Consider the following 20861-nt stretch of genomic DNA (forward strand, 5'->3'; position numbering starts at 1 on the left):
TGAACCCAATACCACTTAAAACAATCAAGTAGTTTATCAATAGGTTTAAATACGTCTTTTACTTCACATTATATCACAGTATATAAACATGTCTACTTTCTGTAATCGCAGGGAGGTTACACGTTAAAAGATAAAATAAGTACAGTGTTCGGAAGAAACATGTAATGGTAATCGCTAAACAGGGTACAATTGAATTGTGTAGGCTTGCAAGACAAAGTACAGCGATTTCGTTTATCTACTTTGAATATCAATAAAACACGCATACTTACATGGAAAAAGCATTGCGCTTTATTATGCTTTAAATTAAATGTTTATTACTGCATTATTTTGTCCCTTGATTTTGGTTACCCGATATCGTGCTGACATTACATTACAATGTAAAGTTAATAAGAATATGATTACATAAATAATTCTTTTTCTATCTTGGACAAGATTATGTCTATCAGGGGAGATAATGCCTGCAAACTTCGAATCAAAAGTCTGCATGGCTAATTATAAAACCCTAAAGAAATCAAAATAAAAGTCAATTTAGCAAGCGTCTTAGAATATTTTACGTCATATTTTTAAGGATCACGTGCAAAGGTCCTCTAAATACACATATTTCAATCTTACTTTTCTTGTAAAATGTATGAAAAAAGCTTTTCTTATCAAACAGGCATCTGTTATTCTAAAACTCTTTGTCGTTTTTTTTCTTTTAAGGTCATCAGCTGTTTGTTATACGATGACTCTTGTAAAAATTTCATTCTTACAAAATAAAATATTACGATTAATTTTATATTTCACGATGATTGATATTTTATTCGTATGCTTGAAAAAGATATTTTGATAAACTTGTTGATTTCGTTTTTCCACATCAATTAAAACTATGTATGTGTATTAAACAGTTTCTAGTACGTATATGTAGTACATAATAAATTTGTGATCAAACTTTATTCATATAAACGTATGCGAATTATATGTTAACCTTAAAAGCAAAGGCAGCATAACCTCATGTATTAATACACATATTTTAGTTAAAACATATTTATTTCCCGAATATATACATTTACATATATACATATGCAATACAAGTCAAACATTTTTATATTCAAGAAAATGATAAGAACGGATAACTACGTTTTATAAAATTATTGTCCTTTTTTCCTCACATCTTTTAAAATATGGTAATCATATTCCTAACATCGTTCAAAGATTTTACTCGCACATTATCAATTCAATATTCATTTAATTTTGACATATTTAGGTCGCGATAACTCCTACAAAGTACATGTACAATATTATCAAACCTGCTTTAAATCATGACAGATGCAATCAGATTATATAATAAAAAATACATAGAAACATCAAATGAAATAACTGAATTAGGGAAAGTGATTGTTAACAAAATTATCTTAACTTAATTTAAAGAAAGCAATCAAAATTTTGTCAACATGACATTTTTGTCAATCAAACAAATTCCTTCCTCAAAAGGAAAAAGAAGAAAACTCGTTAAGAAAATTTCATCGAACGTCTTAAGCAAAAAAAAAATGTTTTTCATCATTTTCTTACAAATCGAATGCTACTCATGAGCCAACACTGATTCACATCTGTACATTACATTCATGACTTCAATCATGTTTGTGCAATATATATATATAGTGAATGAACATCTATACGGTTTATCAGAAAAACAAAATGGCCAAGTGCTACGTATATTTCAAATATAAAAATAGAGGTTCGAATTAAATGGGTACATACATACATACCTACTTTTTCATTCGTTTGACGAAGTGTGTTGAGATCTAGTTGAGATCTAGTAATGAGACGATTCTTTGTGATTTTTTTTCTATTTACTTTTTAAAAAAGTTTTTTAACCGAAATTGACACGTTCCGGATTACTTCATAGTAAATTTCAGTGGATTGCTACAATACTTTGAAGTCCGCTTTTAAAATAATAACGTACAAGGATATGAAATTGATACGTTATGTCGTGACATCATTGCTGTATGCATTCATTCACTACTAAGATATAGACATTATTGGTTACCAGTCGTCGTCCCCTGCAATTAGATAATATGTGAAGTGGTCAGAAAGTATCCATTACTTACTTTAGAAATACAATCTTATGGAAAATGAATGCATACATTTGGTATAAACGAGACGAAAATAATTCAGAAAATTTATGTTATATGGTTACTAGTCGGTGATTAGTCTTGCAAAACATGGTGATGATATTCAATAATTATTGTGTATTGATCCGTAGCATATAAATAAGAATAAATAAATAAATAACAACAAGAAGAATGCAACTGCGTAACGTGCGCCATATTGTTTTAAATTCATAAAGATGTTACCAACAACTGATTGATGCAGAGGCGATAAGCTAATGGAATATTCACTGTTTGTAATTTAGTCTCACAATTATATTGTATTATTTTTTCAGAAGTGAGAATTACAGTTTGAATCGCTCCCGAAAACGTCTTGGTAAGTGAATATATTATTTTATAATAGATGAATTTTCTAGAATATTTTAAGTATATAAAATTTGAAGTCACAAATGTTTTTCAAGCTGCATGCCTTCAGATGATTCAGATTATTTCAAGAAAATAAACCTCGAAAAAAATGTACTAGGAATTAATGACTGATTTCGTCATATTTTACTACGTGAATGACGTAGTATGGGATTTTATATATTCTTGCCTATTTTGGTAACTTTCGTAGATTTTAAGTGTTGTTTGCAATACGTTAATTACTTTATTCGTTGACTTAACAATATCAAAAATTTAAAAAGTCAGCTTGAATCTAGAGGCATGCAGCTTTAAAATCATTCACGCACACACCATAACAAACATTCCCATGCTGTAGAACAGGTAGAACATTGTATGTATATTTTAACTACTACAAGTATTTCATATATGTTATGCATTACCTTCTGTACCGTCCTTAAATACTAATGTGCAACATCTATCTATCTTTTATCAAATAATGGCTGCTACATCAAGATAAGACTTGATAATGTCGTTGTGTCACAAGTTCAACATAATGTGAAATGATAAATATTCTTTTCATCAACGGTAACCCTACGATTAAATGTACTGGTTCTTTGTTATTCACTTTCTGCCATAAGGATTTAAATTATTAAAAAATGTTTTTATTTTTCTCTGTATGGTGGTTTCAAACTTTCTTATGTTTAGTTTGTTTACGGTATGTCTGCTTTTAGTAAAAAATAATAGTTTGGTAATTAATTCCCAGAAATGCTATCGTACAAATCAATTGTCAAATACTTATTCTAAAACATTTATTTTTAGTATCTTGTTACGGTTACCACCCCCCCCCCCTTCCCCCCCAAAAAAAAAACAAAACAAAAACAACAACAAAATAAACAGCAACACAATAATTCATTTTCCATCTAAAGAAATACCGTTTGCCTCTTTTGTTCTGTTTCCAATTAGTATATTATTTATAGTGAATAACTATTTTGTATGGAAGTCAAAATACTACTTTGTTTACACTCTGCTACCTTAAAGACACATTACTGTGCTATATTGCTTCTTTCATGAGTTGTTATACGTCTAACATGCTCTTCGGGCATTATTTAACATCTTTAAAATGTGTTTTAGATTTGTTATAAGATAAAGGAAACAATTTACTGTACAATTAACTTGATATTTGCAGCTGTGTCATATGAACTTTAGGTTTAGTTAAACAAAAACGGTTGTAATGTCAGTTAGCAAGTTCATGTAGATTTTATACAATATGACTTTGACTAGTTCATTTAAATTCAATACCAAAGATGTCATGGTCAACTATTGACGGATATTTCTCATGTGGTAAGCATTTTCTGTATTCTTTAATCATTTCGATATATAGTTTAGATAAATGAATATTTACTTTTCTAAATATTTAATCCGGTAAACATCGTGAAAATATACATGTATCAAGGTGCAGCTAAATTTGCCTTAAAGGCAAACGTTTTCTTTTTATGAACTCTATAGTCTAGAAAGGTGCTCATTGGCCAATTACCTGCTCTTTTGCTTTTTAGGCAATAAGTACAGTTATAGTGATTTGGTATATTGTATGGATGTCAAAATACTATAATTTTGTTTACATTTTGCTATTTTTATGACAAAGCTATAAACGTGCTCTATAACCATTATTCAGGCTAATTTGTTTGCATTTTCTGAAAAGGGAACAAATCATTTGTGTCTGAGGCATAATGTGTCTGCCTTTAAAATATTGTTATGTTGCAGATGCTTATCAATACAACTATAACAAGGAAAACCGTAGTAAATAGCAGTATAAAAATATAAGAATTATTAATCAAAACACCCTGGATCAATTTGTCATAATTTCTGAGTAAATATAAAAGTTCTAATAATAATGAAATGTTATCTAAGAATCTTGATTATGTCATGTCATAAAATCATGATAATATTTATTTTTGTAACAATAATTTAAAATACAATCTTAATGTAAATATTTTGCAGGTATTGCATTTGTCCTTGATATCTATTCACAGTCTATCGATACTTTAACAAGTGTTTACGGGTCTTGAATTTATAAAACAATGATATTTATTTTGCTCTTATAGTTTTAATCCCAGCTGATCGGCTGAATAATGTCATTCAATTATTATGAGATACTCCCACATGATATACACCGTTGTTTCGTTGCATGTATGTTTTACGTTTATAGCGGTAAAATTAAGTTTAAAGCGAATTAAAAAATCATTTATTACATTCAGATTTTACTAAATCTTCATCAAGAAGGTCCATCGAGGGTAATGATAGCAAAGATTGTTTAATAGTTCATGAGGGAATTGTTTTACAATGGAATTAAACTATGATTATCTTTAATGTTTAAAGTGAAAGCTTTCTTCTCAAAACAGGGATTGTTTTACAATTAAACAAGAATTGTCAATTTTTCAAATAAAATTATATAAACTAGACTATTGCAATTTATTGCAACCGATATAACAATTAATGCCTTTAATGTGTCGAAGTATGAAAATATGAAAAGGTAACCGTTTTTGTTATAAAACTTGATATGAACATTTCTAATTTATTTGTCTGTTGCAAAAACAAAAGAGTGATACACCTGTAATTGAGAACAGACTTACAACTATCGAGATGCCATTATTTGTAGAATGTGTTAATTATGTAAACTGAAAAAAATGATTCTTATTGTAAAAACTGCTTATTGGTTAGAGCAGTATTGTGTTATAGTTTTTTTTAGATGATGGCGATAATTCCTTAACAGTGCATTTGTATCTTTTGCTATGTCTTTTAAATTCAACAGACGAACATTTTGAAGAACTGATATAGAAATACTATTACTTCAATGTATATAAGTTTTTTTTAAATATATTTTTCAGAAACGGATAATCATAAAACGAAATATATTATGACTTAATAAATAAGGTTTATTTAGGTTGAAGTGTCATGATGAATATGATATATTTAATAACCACCTCTTAAACAATGAAAATTAGATAACTATTTACATATTAAATGAAAAATCGTTCAGAGAACGTATGTGCGTAAAACGGCTGGCAATGTTCAATGATGATCTCACTTTAAATAATCAGTTGCGTATCTTAAAATGTATTGAAGTTGGAAATTATTAAATCTTTTCTTGATATTTAGAATGCTTCTAAAGTGTCTTTTTTTGTAATTTGAATTAATCTGATAAACCCATCACGAAGTCTTTATATCTGTCTGGATTGTGCCATGTTCTTGTCTACTTTGAAATTAAAACCTTTCAAATAGAAGTTAGGAGTCGATTAATTTGGAGTCTAGTCAATAACGGTATTGTATTCTGCACGTTTATAGAACTCGAACATGTGCCCATTTAAATAAGTCAGACATGTAGTTAACAAATCCGTACGAGTTGGAGTGGGTATATTTAGTCTGTGTGAGGTCGTCGACACAGCCTGTGACATCCATCATTGGGATATATAAAGCTAGTGTCTTTGAGAATATGAAGTTTTACTTTACCTGCATTGATGTTTTATTTGATGAAAATAAATGTTATTTTGTCTAATTACTTACTCAAAAGAATTACCTTTTCTGATAAACTATGTTCTAAAAATGCATCTAAAAATCTTTGGTTTTCAGTTTACTTATGCCAAAAATAGATAAAAAGTTATGCTATTGCATCTTAGATTGTTTCAATTTTCATTTTATTAACAAACATTTAATGTGTATAATTTAATAGATGGAGTCTGTAATGCATCAAATACAAAAAACATATAAATTTAATTGAAGCAATCATTCAATGGGTCAATGCTAATAGTTTTCTTTCTATTTATATCAATATTTGTAACTTTAATAAAATGACTAGAAGGATGTTTCCAAAAATTAAAAAATAGGGTTATTTTCGATAATTGCTTTTAGATTAATAAAGTTAAAAAACATTTTCCTCATTAATATTCAAGTATTAACAAGTACAAGTTAACGGGAATATCATGTTCATTTTTATTCAACAAATAAATACTTTTATTGCTATTGTAATTTTATTGGTAAAGGTATTTACTCGTATCTAATTAAATATACAATCGTATATGTCATTTCAAACCGTACATTCCCGTTCCTTAAGATAAACTGTTATTCCCTACCTAGCTGATTATGTTTTGAAAGCATTTGTACTCTAAGCATAGCGGTTTGTCATGCAGGCCAAAAGGTAACTATTGATATATAAATGTCGGAAATCATAGACACATGGGGAAATTCTTAAGATATATAGGCCATGAACTACAGTAAATCGCCATGATAATGTTATATTTTCCCCTGAAATCTGTCTTTTCGTACCTAACCTTCAGTTTTGATACTATATGTCATGTAACGACAATATAAGATATCTGAGAAAATTCTTTAGTTAAAATGTCGAATGTGCATAACAAGTTAATAAATTAAAATACATTTACACACAGAATTAAAGTCCCTGATGTACACAAAAACATATTGTGACCTTAACATGTTAGTTCAATATCTCTATAATCAATTTATATAGCGACGCGTACAGTGTCGAATTATGTTGGTGATATTTCACGTTACAGTTCTCATCTAAAATGTACCTTAAAACAAACCTATACGTTTAAACTATCATTCATTGACTCAGTGAAAGATATACCTAGGGAGAACATATATATTGATATCAATTCCTGTGTTTATGATTAAATACTGCTTACGACATTGCATTCAGCTGTACTATTCATCAGACATTGTATATTTTACTTTGTTTTTATTGCACGAATTTACTGTTTTCCAATAATATTTATCGTAACTCTTTTATACCTGAATAATTCATTCAGAAACCATGTTTAACCACGATTTCCAGTTAGCTGAAAGTTTTTTTAAAAAGAAAACAAGAACAAAAAGAAACACAAGCCTTCAAGCCTGATCAATAGTTGAACTGAAAACGAACTTACCTGAACCAATAAATGTGAGGTTTTATCCGACATCTCTTAAAAAGCTATATGGTGTAATTAATCATCAAAGGTATCAATACAGGGATATAAAAGTAATCTAACACTACATTATTCATGATAAACAAATTGTAATAGCATAATTTAACAATTCTATCATTGCTCAAATGATAATGGTTCCTCTGGTAAAGAAGATTGGGTTGAGCAACATAAGGATTTACTATTTTAAATGTTTTGATAGGTTTGGATGAAATAAAGGTATTTATGTATATTTATATATTTGCAATTGCCAAAATAATTAGTAATTCCTTAGGCTTTATTTTTCCAATTTACATACTTTATGATCATGCTAAATTTTATCATAAATATTGCCTTTTTAATTGTTTTCTGGAATGTATATATCTTTATTAAGCAAGCAAAGTCTGACCGAATTACCTTTGCGAACAAGTGTCCGATACTAAAAACTGAAGAAATAACCATGATCACATAATAGCAATTTTATTAGGAACATTTTTAATTATATATCATCAGTAAAGGAAAGTGAACAAATGAATAAAAATGTCGTTGATATGTCTTTATTGTACGCGATATATATGTCTCATCAGTATGAAGGTGAGGATGAACATATCAATCTTAATTATGTAAATAGATATACAGTCGTAACAATATAACAATAAATTTTTACTAATAAAAATGTGAAAAAAAATGCAGATAAACCATGCAGACAGAACTTTTCAATTGACATAACTTTGCATAAGCTGAAAATGGGGAAGTTTTGAACACCTGCGTTTTATGCTTTTTACCTTAATCATTATATTTTGTTTTTAATATTGAATACCTTTGTTTGAAAAAAAAAAACACACAATAAAACAACAACAAAAAACAACAAAAAACAACAACAACAAGAAAACACAAAACACACACACGAACGAAACATAATAAAACCAATTCGACAGCTTTGGCAATCAATTCAATTTGTAACTCATACATAATATGAGCTTTGTCAAAGATTTAAAGATAAACAAAATGTTGTTCTTCATTAGCGTTCTCTAGTTCATATGATGTTGATCAAAATGAATTGTTTCTCTGCGTTTAAGTTGATCTACCTAACCTCTACATATTAATTGAAGTTTGCTGTCAAAAGAAAAGAATGATTTATATCATTTTGATTTTAATGATATCAGTTCCTTAATTAAGTTCCGAAAGCATTATATTCTATGAATCATACATATGCAATATAAACAGGTATTGCTCAAAGCATAGTTTAAGAAAATAGATACTATGCATCACTCCGCATTCTTAAACAATATGACAAAGAAAAATGTTGAACAATATTTTGCCAAAATATCAATAGTTGTTATATGATAATCTTTTAGTACAAATTTTAAACTTTTGACACTTTGCTACAGGAATCATTCTACCACCATTTTTTTCATATGATCAGCATCCCACTTGTTCACAATCCATTAAAAATCTACGTTTGCCCTTTCTAACGGTGGCGCAAAGGTGACGTGTGTGTTTCTATTTATCACGTTCGCACGAGATACTATGTCGTGGCCACGAGATAGCTAAGTCGTGGCCACGCGATACTATGTCGTGGCCACGAGTTACTAAGACGTGGCCACGAGATAGCTAAGTCGTGACCACGAGATACTATGTCGTGGCCATTAGTTACTAAGTCGTGGCCACGAGATACTATGTCGTGGCCACGAGGTACTTAGTCGTTGGATCGAGATAACTAAGTCGTGCGAACGAAATAATTAACCAATCAGAAAACATAATATATATTATGATTTTTTAAATTTAACAACTTACTTTTACATGCAACGAGATAAATAAAAACACATACATGTCACCTTTGTGCCGCCGTACTTTCTTCTTCAAGGACAAAAATATTTCTAAAGCGAAATATACCTCTAAGTTGTCGATGTTGTAATTGTGCTTTTAAAAACGAGTGGTATTATTCAGACAGTAAAATTTGTACTAGATATATTTGTTTCATACATTTACAAGTCTTATTGTTTTCTTTGCGTGCAATTAACAATACACATCTGTGTAATGTCAATATCAAGTAATACGAGTAGATAAACTAGATAAAATATATTTTAAGACAAAGTGGTTCACATTTGCATTTTCAGATCGGAACGGAAAGCTTTTGTGAAACTAAAAAGGGAGTGAATGTATAATTCGTTAAATCAGGACAGTTGAGTTTCAGTTTACTAGTAGGTGTAAATCTCTTCTGAATTAAGAATAAGTTTGAAGATAAATTGAAGGAATTATCACAATTGGTAAGTTTTTCTCGTCTTAAAATTATGTGAGCCGCGTCACGACAAAACCAACATAATGGGTTTGCGACCAGCATGGATCCAGACCAGCCTGCGCATCCGCGCAGTCTGATCAGGATCCATGCTGTTCGCTATCAGTTTCTCTACGTGTTATAGGGTTTGTAAGCGAACAGAATGGATCGAGATCAGACTGCGCGGATGCGCAGGCTGGTCTGGATCCATGCTGGTCGCAAACCCATTATGTTGGTTTTGTCGTGACGCGGCTTATGTTATTCTTGAATCACTTGAGATATGTTGTATAACACCACAAATAAAAAAGAAATAAAATATTTGAAAGATTTTACTGATTTGCATTTATTACACGCTTTAGAATAGTTGCAATCATGTTTTGATGATTTCACAGTGAAACTATCAAAATATAATTTTGCAGTAACAAAAATTTATTTGAATGCGGGTGAAAATAATTTATCATGTATAAATGAAATTTCCTCAAAAAACATCATTGTTAGTAAAATGTACATGATTATGGTAACTCATGAATATTTGGACATATCGTGCTAAAAATGTAGCACAATTCGAGAAATTTTTAAAAATTTACTTTTCATCATTGGAACTCTGGCGAATTAAAATCGTGAAGGAAAGTACATATGTTTGTCAAAATGAAATGATAAAAAAGACTTTTAATAAGAACATTCGATTATTTTTACATGTGAGATAAAAATATATTTCACTCGTCAACATACTGCTGTTATATTTGCAGTCGTAGCTAGTTCCATTCTTGAAAATATTCAGTTCATTCTGTGAAATATATTTCAATCGTACGTGCTAAACAATCCAATTTCTTATTTTTCTCAAAAATAGAAAAAGTAAGGAATACATTAAAAGTTAAAGTGATTCTATTGGTTAATGTAATTTTATATTGCGGAAGTAATTTTAATATTTTAAGCAAATGTAAAACTAAGAAATTGCTGTAAGTGAATGAGGATATCTGTTCTTGATATTGCGGGCATTTGTAACTTGTTGAATACTCTACTTGCTATTAAACCTGATAGAATATTCTGCTCGTATACATGACTTGATACACTTTTCTCCGTGTGCAATTGATAAGAAAGAGAATTGCAATGTAAACATAAAGTAATATGAATAAGCAAACGATATAGAAGACTATAAGCTTTACATTTGCATAAATTTTGTATTATATCATTTTGCTCATGACTAAAACGTCACGTTTTATTTCACGGGTTATTATTTTTTATTAATATTCCCTTTTTTGCCTTGTATTTTATTACGTTCACTATTTGTTTTGGGTAAATAAAAAATTGGTTGAAGTTTTATTTTTTATTTTTGGGAGACACTTTGAAGTAGGTGGTCTTTTCTGTATCACTTAAAGGCACATCATGCCACAGAATTTAAACAAAAATCTAAAGGAGGGTCAAAAATATGTTTAGTAATGTCTAAGTAATTGATTTAGAGAATATAAGTTATTATTTAATGAAAGAAATTTTCACTAAATGTGTAATAATCTGTTGAAAAGGTAGCAAAATGCAAACGAAAGACTCCACAAAAGTTATATTCCAATTGCAAAAGGGCAAAATAAGCAAAATATAGTTCATCTTTAAATTTATGACCAATGAGTAACTTAAAAGTTGTAACACGATAGTAACAATGAACGTTAGCATTTCTTAGGGCTAATGTGCCTTTAGATATTAATGCATTTTAATCAAAACAATCAACATGTCGTCCATCTCGACACTAGTTAATTAAACAAAAGATATCCCAATCTATCAAATGAGAATAACAACTATAAAAATTTGGTTTCTGTTTGGTAGAGCCCTATAAATACCACATCATTTAATAACGTATGATAACATCTCATTCCTTCCCGTTATCAATACAATCTCAGAAAGAGATAATTCAACAGTTATGATTTGTGCTCTGTCACAGTCATGGTAGTCTTATCTAAAAGGCATCATTACTATTATTGTCTTAAAAGGACCAAATGAGACATAAAAATAACAATACTACATTTTTTTTTATAATCCAAAAAAAACACTAGTGAATGAAACATTTTTTTCTGAATTATCTAGATCTTATATTTTAAATTTTATTATTTCATTGTATCATGGAAAAAACACACAATTTTATTTATAAAAGAAATGAAAGATAAAAATATGAAATTGATTTTTTCGAAGTTGAAATCGTGAATTCACGAAATTGAAATCGTGAATTCGTGAAGTTGAAATCGTGAATTCTTGAAGTTGAAATCGTCAATTCGTGAAGTTGAAATCGTGAAATCTTGAAGTTGAAATCGTAAATTCGTGAAGTTGAAATCGTGAATACATGAAGCTGAAATCGTGAATTCGTGAATTCCGTATGTTGAAAACGGGAATTCACGAAGTTTAAATTGTGGATTCATGAAGATTCATGAAGATTGAAATCCGGAATTCATGAAGTTGAAATGGCCCTACCGGTCTTTCGTATATAATTAACCATAGTGTTTATATGTTAGTTACGAGCTTACTTACGTATAGTTAAACTGTATTCAAAGCTTTCAGCTGCATTTGTGTTTATAGACTGAGCTTTTTAGAGTTTTAAAATATAATATCTTAACGTTGATATCGGTAAACGTAGTTTATGATTTACAAAGAAAATTCAAACCGAACACCTGTAGGGCTAGCCATAAGTTTAGATTTCAGAGGTTTCACGATTTTAAAAGTTCTGGACTGTATGTAGTAAGTAATCGGACAACTTGTGTTTGGTTTATATCTTTTTAAAAGATTAGTAGACGAATCATTGGATACATTTTCATTTCTGAATAAAAGAGATTGTTTTGGTATGTAGTCACCTGATTTTGTGAGACTTGGTTGTCGTACTATTAAATTATAGTCTACAAACACGGAAGCAAATATTTATCTCATGGTCATATTTAGCCAAATATTTAAGCATATATCAAAATGGAAACCGCAAAGATTGCCAAACATGGCAAAATTGAAAATATTTCAGGTTCGATTCAATTCAACATTTAATTGTTGGCATTAGTGTGTGCACTCTGTCGTACATGCATTCTAGCGCCGGTGTTTGCAAAATTCATCTTTAAGACATAATATCAAAAACAGGCAAAGATGTATTCCTACGGTTTAATAGTCAATGCTACATTTCCATACCATTCCATGAACACTGAATAGGGTGTCCAAAAACGGGGAATTAAAATGATATTTGGAAGGAAGATCTTATGTTAGGGAACCTGATGAAATGTTGGAAATGACGTTTCGTGTGACTAAATAATTATACCAAAACAGCAAGTCCATTAGTCTAAGTACGAAATTCGATAAAAGGTAGTTGATAAAATATTTGTATTCTGCTGCACAGGTAGATAGAAGTAACCATGATTTTTCTCTGCCATAATTATACAATATCGTACAAAGATAAAAATATATATATGATCTGATCCCTGTGTTTTCAAAGAATTATAATAGAGAAAAGAACAAAAATTAATTAAATGTTCACAAATAAGATGTTTGATAATGTCCTCAATGTAATTTTAGGTGCCACATTGCGTGCAAAGCTTCAGTTTGATTATTTGTCTTAAAGAGTATTTTCTTCTATTTTGAACTTGAACTTTATATTATTATGGTGTTCTACCCTTTGACTCAGATAAAAAAATCTTTTCACAAGTCGGTGTCAAGTATTGTGACGTCCTTCAATTCAAATGAGTATTTAACACGGTTGGTCTGAAAACAGAACAAATCAGCTGCCATTTTGTAGCTCAAACTCGCTTTACTCAAAATACCGAGTATGTCGAAAAAGTTTTAAACCTGTCAAAATTCCTTCTGTATTTTTTAAACCTTGTGTTAACTTTTTAACGTCATATATATTTTTACAAATGAAACATAAAATATGTATTAAGTTCTTTTTTTTAAATGTTCGAGAAGGTTAAAAGCACATAACAAGTCGTGACAAAGCAAACACATAAAGACAATGTACATATAGCATTTGGTGTACGAACCCGAAGTAAAACAAAAGCATTCTCTAAATCCTCACTTAAATCTTTTTTTCTTTTTCTTTTTCATTACGATGTGAATCGAATTTCATCACATTTGGTTTTTTGTATGTCTCAATATAGACAATGTATTGTTACTGTAAATGGAAATTCCTTGTTTAAAGAACAATAATACATGTATATATAATATATATATATACATGTATTTAAAATAATAAATATCTTGACATAGTATCTTTGAGATACTACGTAAATTGTAACAAAAAGAAATTACTAAAAGTCTTACAGATGTTAACATGTTTAAAGGTTCATCTTTTCATTAAAGTTTAGATTAATTGTCAGGGATAAGCATGGCGTGTGCTTCTTCATTTTGTAATCAAGTAGTCATTGCTCGCAATCAAATAATTTGTATAACATAGTTTAATCGGAAATAATCAATCGAACAGTTTATCATATGAAACGAGAATAGGAAAGAGCTTGTCAAAGAACTAATGGTTTTCCTTTTCGTTCATTTGAATGCACAACATTGTTTTATGGTGGATTTTTATCATGATTTGATTGAAACAGTTATAGTTTAATTTACGAAAATTTATTCTGCTGAGTTTACATTTATATTGACTATTTGTTGAGCTGGTGTTATTATTATCAGGTGAATCGGGTAAAATTGTACACACAAGTGACTAACCTTTTGTTTATCGCTAAACTTTTATGATGTCGATAGTGCTCTACAGTTATACTTACTGTGTACAAATAATTTTTCTAACAAAATGAACTTCCTTTGATTTTTTTAAACTAGCAAGTTAGAAAGTATAATTTCTAGGCATTAAAGAGTATCAAAATTACTTAGTTTAAAGATACATTTGAATTTGCTTTGCCACATGATTATCTAATTAAACCTACCCCTGAATCGAATTAGAATTACTGTTTGACCCAATACAGAGGTCCTGTTTGTTTTATGCCATGATTTCATTGCCCCTGTTTGTCATTTTGTTCAATACATATTATATTGATATATTCGGACAAATGGATATAATATTGAGGTCACGATAACATGGTGCAAAATAGGTATGGTAGATATGAAAAAAAAACACAATAATTTTATTGTAATTTACTTTCGACTTGTATGTTTGAGTCAAAATGAATTATGGGACTGGAATGTTTTGGCCTAAAAATATCAATTGGATGCGACATTCTTAGACTGATACCACGATTTAAATTCCGATAACTGTCTGTCACTTCTCGCATTGTGACTTACATTTGAACATATATATCACAGTGGAACTCATTACATTTTTTTCAATGCATATCCCATGAAAGCTGTTATATGTTGTTTATTATTGCATGTTGTTTGTTATTATATCTTGTTTTATGCGTATTGAAAACTTTGAACTTTGCGAGAACACTGCTTCAATTTACTGCGTAACTTCTCTCTATTCATCAAATCAAGGCAAATGCATTTCTGAACATAAAACCATGCATCAATTCCTAGTTTATTCCGCTCTTCTTAACTCATATAAAAGCAAGTACTCAATTTAAAGTCTTGTCGATTTTCTATCACTATTTGACATTACTTTCTAAAGTAGTTTACATGTCTTTAAGTTACATGTATATAAAAAGCTATACGAGTATATCTGCTCTAAGAATTATTAGCCGGGCTTGTTTAAAAAAGAAAAAAAATAATACTTCCGAATGCCTGTATAAAAAAAACATGTTCGTAGAAAATAACATAGAATGGCACATGCGCGATGTAATTGTTAAAGCCTTTTTACAATAGCAGCATACTTATTTGGTTCGGAATATATTATTCTTTTTACATGTAATATTCATGTGTGTTAAATTTCAGAGACATTTTACGTTAAAACATTTTGTAGAATCGACAAAGATATTATAAAAACAACATTTTTTTAATGTTTATAAATTTCATATAAATATTACATAAGATATAGCTTAATACCCTTTAGAACATTTAGCTCAATATTAATATGTCACCTTTTATTCAAAAGATGTTTACATTACCTAAGTTGTATTATTTCCTTTTCATAATGTTGTCTATCTTTGAATGCTTCCTTTTTAATTTAACCAGAAACTATTTGTCGCATTATAGAAAATGCTTTTTGCCATCAATGCAATACTCTACTACATTAGTCTGGCGTGTTTGAATATGATGAATGATGTTTCTGAGTGCGTCACTAAAATATCAAAGTATATTAAGAAAGCAATCAACTTGTTTTCTACGACGATAATTTTAAATAAAAAATCTATAGATAGTTCCATCTATAAAATGAAATATCACGTATTTTACATTAAATAAAGGTTTTCTACGACAAACGTTATAACATACCCCGTACAATAACATTGATAACATATCTAACCTTCCATTGTCAAGAAAATCAACGAATAGGTGAATACTACAACAATGTTTTGTACAATTCCTGTATATGACAAAAGCATAATCTAACAAAAGCCTTATTTATATCGCTTACCCCTGCGTGATCGTCAGAGGCAATTAAATTGGTTCGAACAACTTGAGTCCATGAACCTCTTAGCTCCAGCAGGCAAGGTGACCTTGACCCCCTGGTGTGTTTTTATGTGTAACACACGAGTTTAGCCAAAATCATAGTTCCTGTTTCTGCGCCATATAACCTAAATTGTGTTGGTACGCCGTAAAAACAAACAAAACAAACATATTTTATATCACTGTTGTCTGTTAAATGTCAATGAGACATCTAAATCACAATACCTTTGTTTAAACCAATAATGAACTTGTGAATGAGGTATTTATTCTGAATTATGTAATTGTCTGCAAGCTAAATATTTATGTTATTTACAACATTGAAATGAAATACCTTTTAAAAGTAATCAAATTTAGTATTTTATAATTGACGATTCAAAGGAAATTTTCAATTTTCTTTTTTTATTTTTATTTTTCATTTGCATTTTTCAAAGGCTTTTATTTTTTAGTATTATTGAAAATTTAAAGTAAATATTCATTTACAATAAATGTTCAAACAGTCAATTAAACAAAAAAGAAAACACAATAGTCAGGATTGCAAATGGATATATTAGTTATATCAAAGAAAAACATCATTTGTCACCGTTTATCCGCATGTACCCTTTGTATTTTAATTATTTGTGTTTTACGTATATTATTGCTTCTATATTATTTCTTTTGCCGATAGCTTATTCTTTCTGTCATTGAAAATAAGTTTGCACACACTTTTATTATTTATATGTATAAAAAGTACATTAGTTCTTGCAGCAACAGGATATAAAATATTGATAATAATTATCGATGGTGTTTACAAGTCGGTGGTTAATGTTTGTAACGAGATAGATTACGTGTAGACGAGAAGTAACAATAGTATTTCATAGAGAGGAACATCTTTTCAGTTGCAGCCGTAAACAGAGAATTTACTTGATAACGGCAAAGTTGTTACCGCTTAAACTAGTAAACTGTAAAGTAACATGTAGTTCGCAGAAGGATTATAGGAATTTGATTGAATTTGGTTTAAAAATAGTAGAAATATATTAACCGAAGACATGGATGATGCTGTGCTGTTAGCTTAATTGGGATATAATATTGGTAGGTTATTAATCAAATTAGGTTCTTCTATATTGTTTTAAGCAATTAAAGAGATCTTTAAGAGTGAGCTGAACGATCGTACTGATTTGATCAATCAAAGACGTGTTAGATATGTCTCAGAAAGAACTGCACACTGGAATACGAATAGTTTTAACGGGCACGAACGTTGGATCGTTAATATGTGCTCCAATTTGATCGAATATTCTTAAATTATTTATCACAAATGATAAAAATATTTATTTTTTATGAGACACTCATTCAAATTTTATTTAAGTAAACTCTGCTTATAAAGATATTCAGGGGACCGCCAAATCTATATCGTTATATCCAAGAGGCAACCAATTTTAAAACAAGAGTCGGGACCGTGGCAACATCATTGTTATATGCGGTATATCGTTATAAGCAGTTTATAGTTATAAGTGAAGTTTACTGTTACACTAGTTTCTTACTGAAACGCATTTTTATACTAGATTATTCTATTATATTCCGCACTATTTTTAATAAAATAAAACAATTATTATGTACTTGACCTGAAAGAACTATTTTTGATTATTATTTTTAATTTTGTTAAACATGAATTACTTTTCTACTAACATAGTTCTTAGTTCAAAATAGAATGACAAACTATTTGAATATTGTTTACCTCTTTAATTCTATATTGTTAAGCAATCAGATTCAAAAGTAAGATTTTGTCTACAGATATATAATGAAACTTTCTGTTTAAAATTCCATCTAATATGTTAAAACACAAAATTTATTCTTTCTTTCTTAGTAAGTAATTGGATGCAGATTAAATACTTATAACCTCTAGTACAAATATATAAAAAATTGTAACTACTAAAATTTTGCAATTGTGAACGTTCTCTACCTTATTTTAATCACATCATTTCTATCTAATCATAAATTAGGATTGAACGGAAATCTCTTATATAAAAACTATGTTGCTAAATTATGAATTTATGATAGATAAAAATAAACAACGAAAGAAATTTAATAAAAATGTTCATATATTAGTATTGGTTGTTTGATAATGCCTTAAATGTATTTCGTCATTATAATAATACATGTATAAGGTTTTTCTTCAAAAGTATTTTGGTATAACTTTTAAAGCCCTTTCAGTCCCATCAATGATTCAACCATTAATGCTCCAAACCTGTTTCCATTTTAGTGCTGTTTTACAGTATCCCGAAAGTTACTAATTGACCATAGAACTGAAAAATATCTTGCTTTTTTTGCATTTTGGAATTTAGTATTTACATTAATAGTGATTGAGTATTTTGAATGGAAGTCAAAATACTACTTTAAATTTGTTACATATGGCATCTTTTAAGACAAAGTATTTCATATCCAGCCCTACTTTCTTAAGATGATTATCGTTAAATATATTCTAAATCCATTTTTAAAATAGAACACAATAAATGTATGTTTGTCCGTAACATGTCCTCATTTCTAAAAGTTTAAGTACCTTTAAGATATGCATATGTACTGTTTATTAGAATAACAATTATTTTTATTCCATTATCATATTGTTATGACATGAAATAGCTTAAAGTTGTATCATTGTTGTAAGGCAAAATTCGTAATATTATAGCAAAAGCAATTATCTATGCCTTTCAAGACATGTATAACCCTTTAAAGTTTCTTTTATTGGGGGGAGCATGATGTGTGTTTTTAATAATTTGAAATGATAATTAAGCTGCCATTGCTCGCAATCAAAGAATGCATAGAAACAAATTCAATCGAAAATAACCAATTGACCATTTTCATTAGCTGAATCTTGCCTTTTTTAACATCTTTTGTTTAATTAATTTGACTGATTTGCCTAATTAGGATATGATGTTGGTAAGTTATTAACCAAATAAGACTCTATATTAGAGATCTTTAACAATGGGCAGAAAGATTGTACTGATTTGATCAATCAAAGACATGTTAGATATGTCTTAGAAAGAATTGCGCACTGGAATACGAATAGTTTTAACAGGTACGAATGTTGCATCTTTATTATGTGCTCCTCGTATATTCTTAAGTTATAACAATCAAATGTATATCAGAAATGATTTTTATCTTGCTTAGTTCAAAATAGTATAACAAGCTATTCAACTATTTTTACCTCTTAAAATTGGATGTTTGATAATGCCCTAAAACTAAATTTTAAATGTAATTTGTCATTTTACTTAGTTTGTATGAAAAGTGCCTTGGTTATACTAGTAATTGAAATGTCCATTGAACGCCAAACATTGATTTAACCATAATTGTTTTAAAACTTTCACATTTTAGTGTCGTTTCCTTAAGTTACAAATATAGCCCTAGAGCTGAACAATCTTTAGCTTAAGTACGGAAGTTAAAATACCAAATTGTTACATATGGCAATTTCCAAGACACATTATTTCATATCTCCCCACTTTTTCAGGTAATGAACGTTAAACATACTCTGAATCCGGTTTTTTTAAAAAGAACTCAACAGTTTTTGTCATTTCTAAAAAGAAAACATTGCCCTCATTTCTAAAGGTTTAAGAACCTTTAAGATATGCATGTGTCCTGTTAATGAGAATAACACTTAATTGTTTTTATTCCTTTTTATATTGTTATGATATTAAATATCGTGAAGGTGTATCATTGTTGTAAGGCACAATTTATAATATTATAGCAAAAGAAAATAACTAAGCATTTCAAGACATGCATAATCTTTCTTGTTTTAGTTAGATTTCGAGGGTAAAGCATGACCTGCGAATTCGTTGTTTTGAAATGATTAAGCTGCCATTACTCGCAGTCAAAGAATGTATGTAACCTAATTTAATCGGAAATAACCAACTGACCAGTTCATCTGCTGAATCCTTTCATACTTTTGTGCATTTTGATGATTTTATGAACAACATCATTTGCATTGGGTTAAGTTTAACTTGATTAGACTTAAATAATTACGGTTTTTTTTCTCTGAAATATATCACTGCTAAAATGACAATTCAATTCTGTCAAACACAACACTTTTTTAATGTGTAATATGAGATAGAACAATGCTGTCATCAAACACAAGATCGGAATTCAAGAAAATCGGCTAAAATTGTTTTACAACTTTATGTACGAAGACATGATTTACTTTATGATGACCTACTTCCATTCTTATATCTGGTTCGATATCTGATTCTTTTATGATACGTACTGTATAAAAATATTCTCTCTTATTCGAAAAAAATATTCTTTTTTCATTTGAATTAATCATCACAATCAAGTACGCCTATTATTAGCTTTTTAAAACGTGTTAAATAAATAGATAGTCAGTAACGTGACCAAAATGTGGGTCAATTATTCCACATAATCAGCCTCTATCACTGTGCTGTAATCTTATGCGTTACTTCCTTCTAAGATAATGGAGCAAGTCATCTATTTCTTACAATTGGAAATGTCAACAAATACAAGTCACTGATGGGAGATGCATAATTCTTGTAGAAGTCAAATGTAAGAATTGACACAAACTGTCAATAGTGTAAGTTACTTTTTGGGCATAAGATCTAAATGACATTAAGTCAGGACAATCATCAATGACATCTTTTCTGAGAGACAGAATTTTGCAGTTTTGCAGCTGTCTTG

The 20861-nt window shown here is 29.2% G+C and overlaps 1 long non-coding RNA gene across 3 annotated transcripts in view; it reads left to right on the forward strand.

The window, feature by feature from the left end:
- The window catches only part of LOC132740477 (uncharacterized), a 102662-nt gene that overhangs the window by 48141 nt on the left and 33660 nt on the right, over positions 1–20861 (forward strand). For all 3 annotated transcript variants that reach the window (XR_009627167.1, XR_009627165.1, XR_009627166.1), the window contains exons 2-3: positions 2423–2463; positions 9544–9693. This is a non-coding gene — a long non-coding RNA (uncharacterized LOC132740477). The remainder of the gene's footprint in view (positions 1–2422; positions 2464–9543; positions 9694–20861) is intronic.

This window comes from Ruditapes philippinarum, unplaced genomic scaffold, assembly GCF_026571515.1.
Source record: "Ruditapes philippinarum isolate M1 unplaced genomic scaffold, ASM2657151v2 ctg550_1_1_1_1, whole genome shotgun sequence".
Lineage (NCBI taxonomy): Eukaryota > Metazoa > Mollusca > Bivalvia > Venerida > Veneridae > Ruditapes > Ruditapes philippinarum.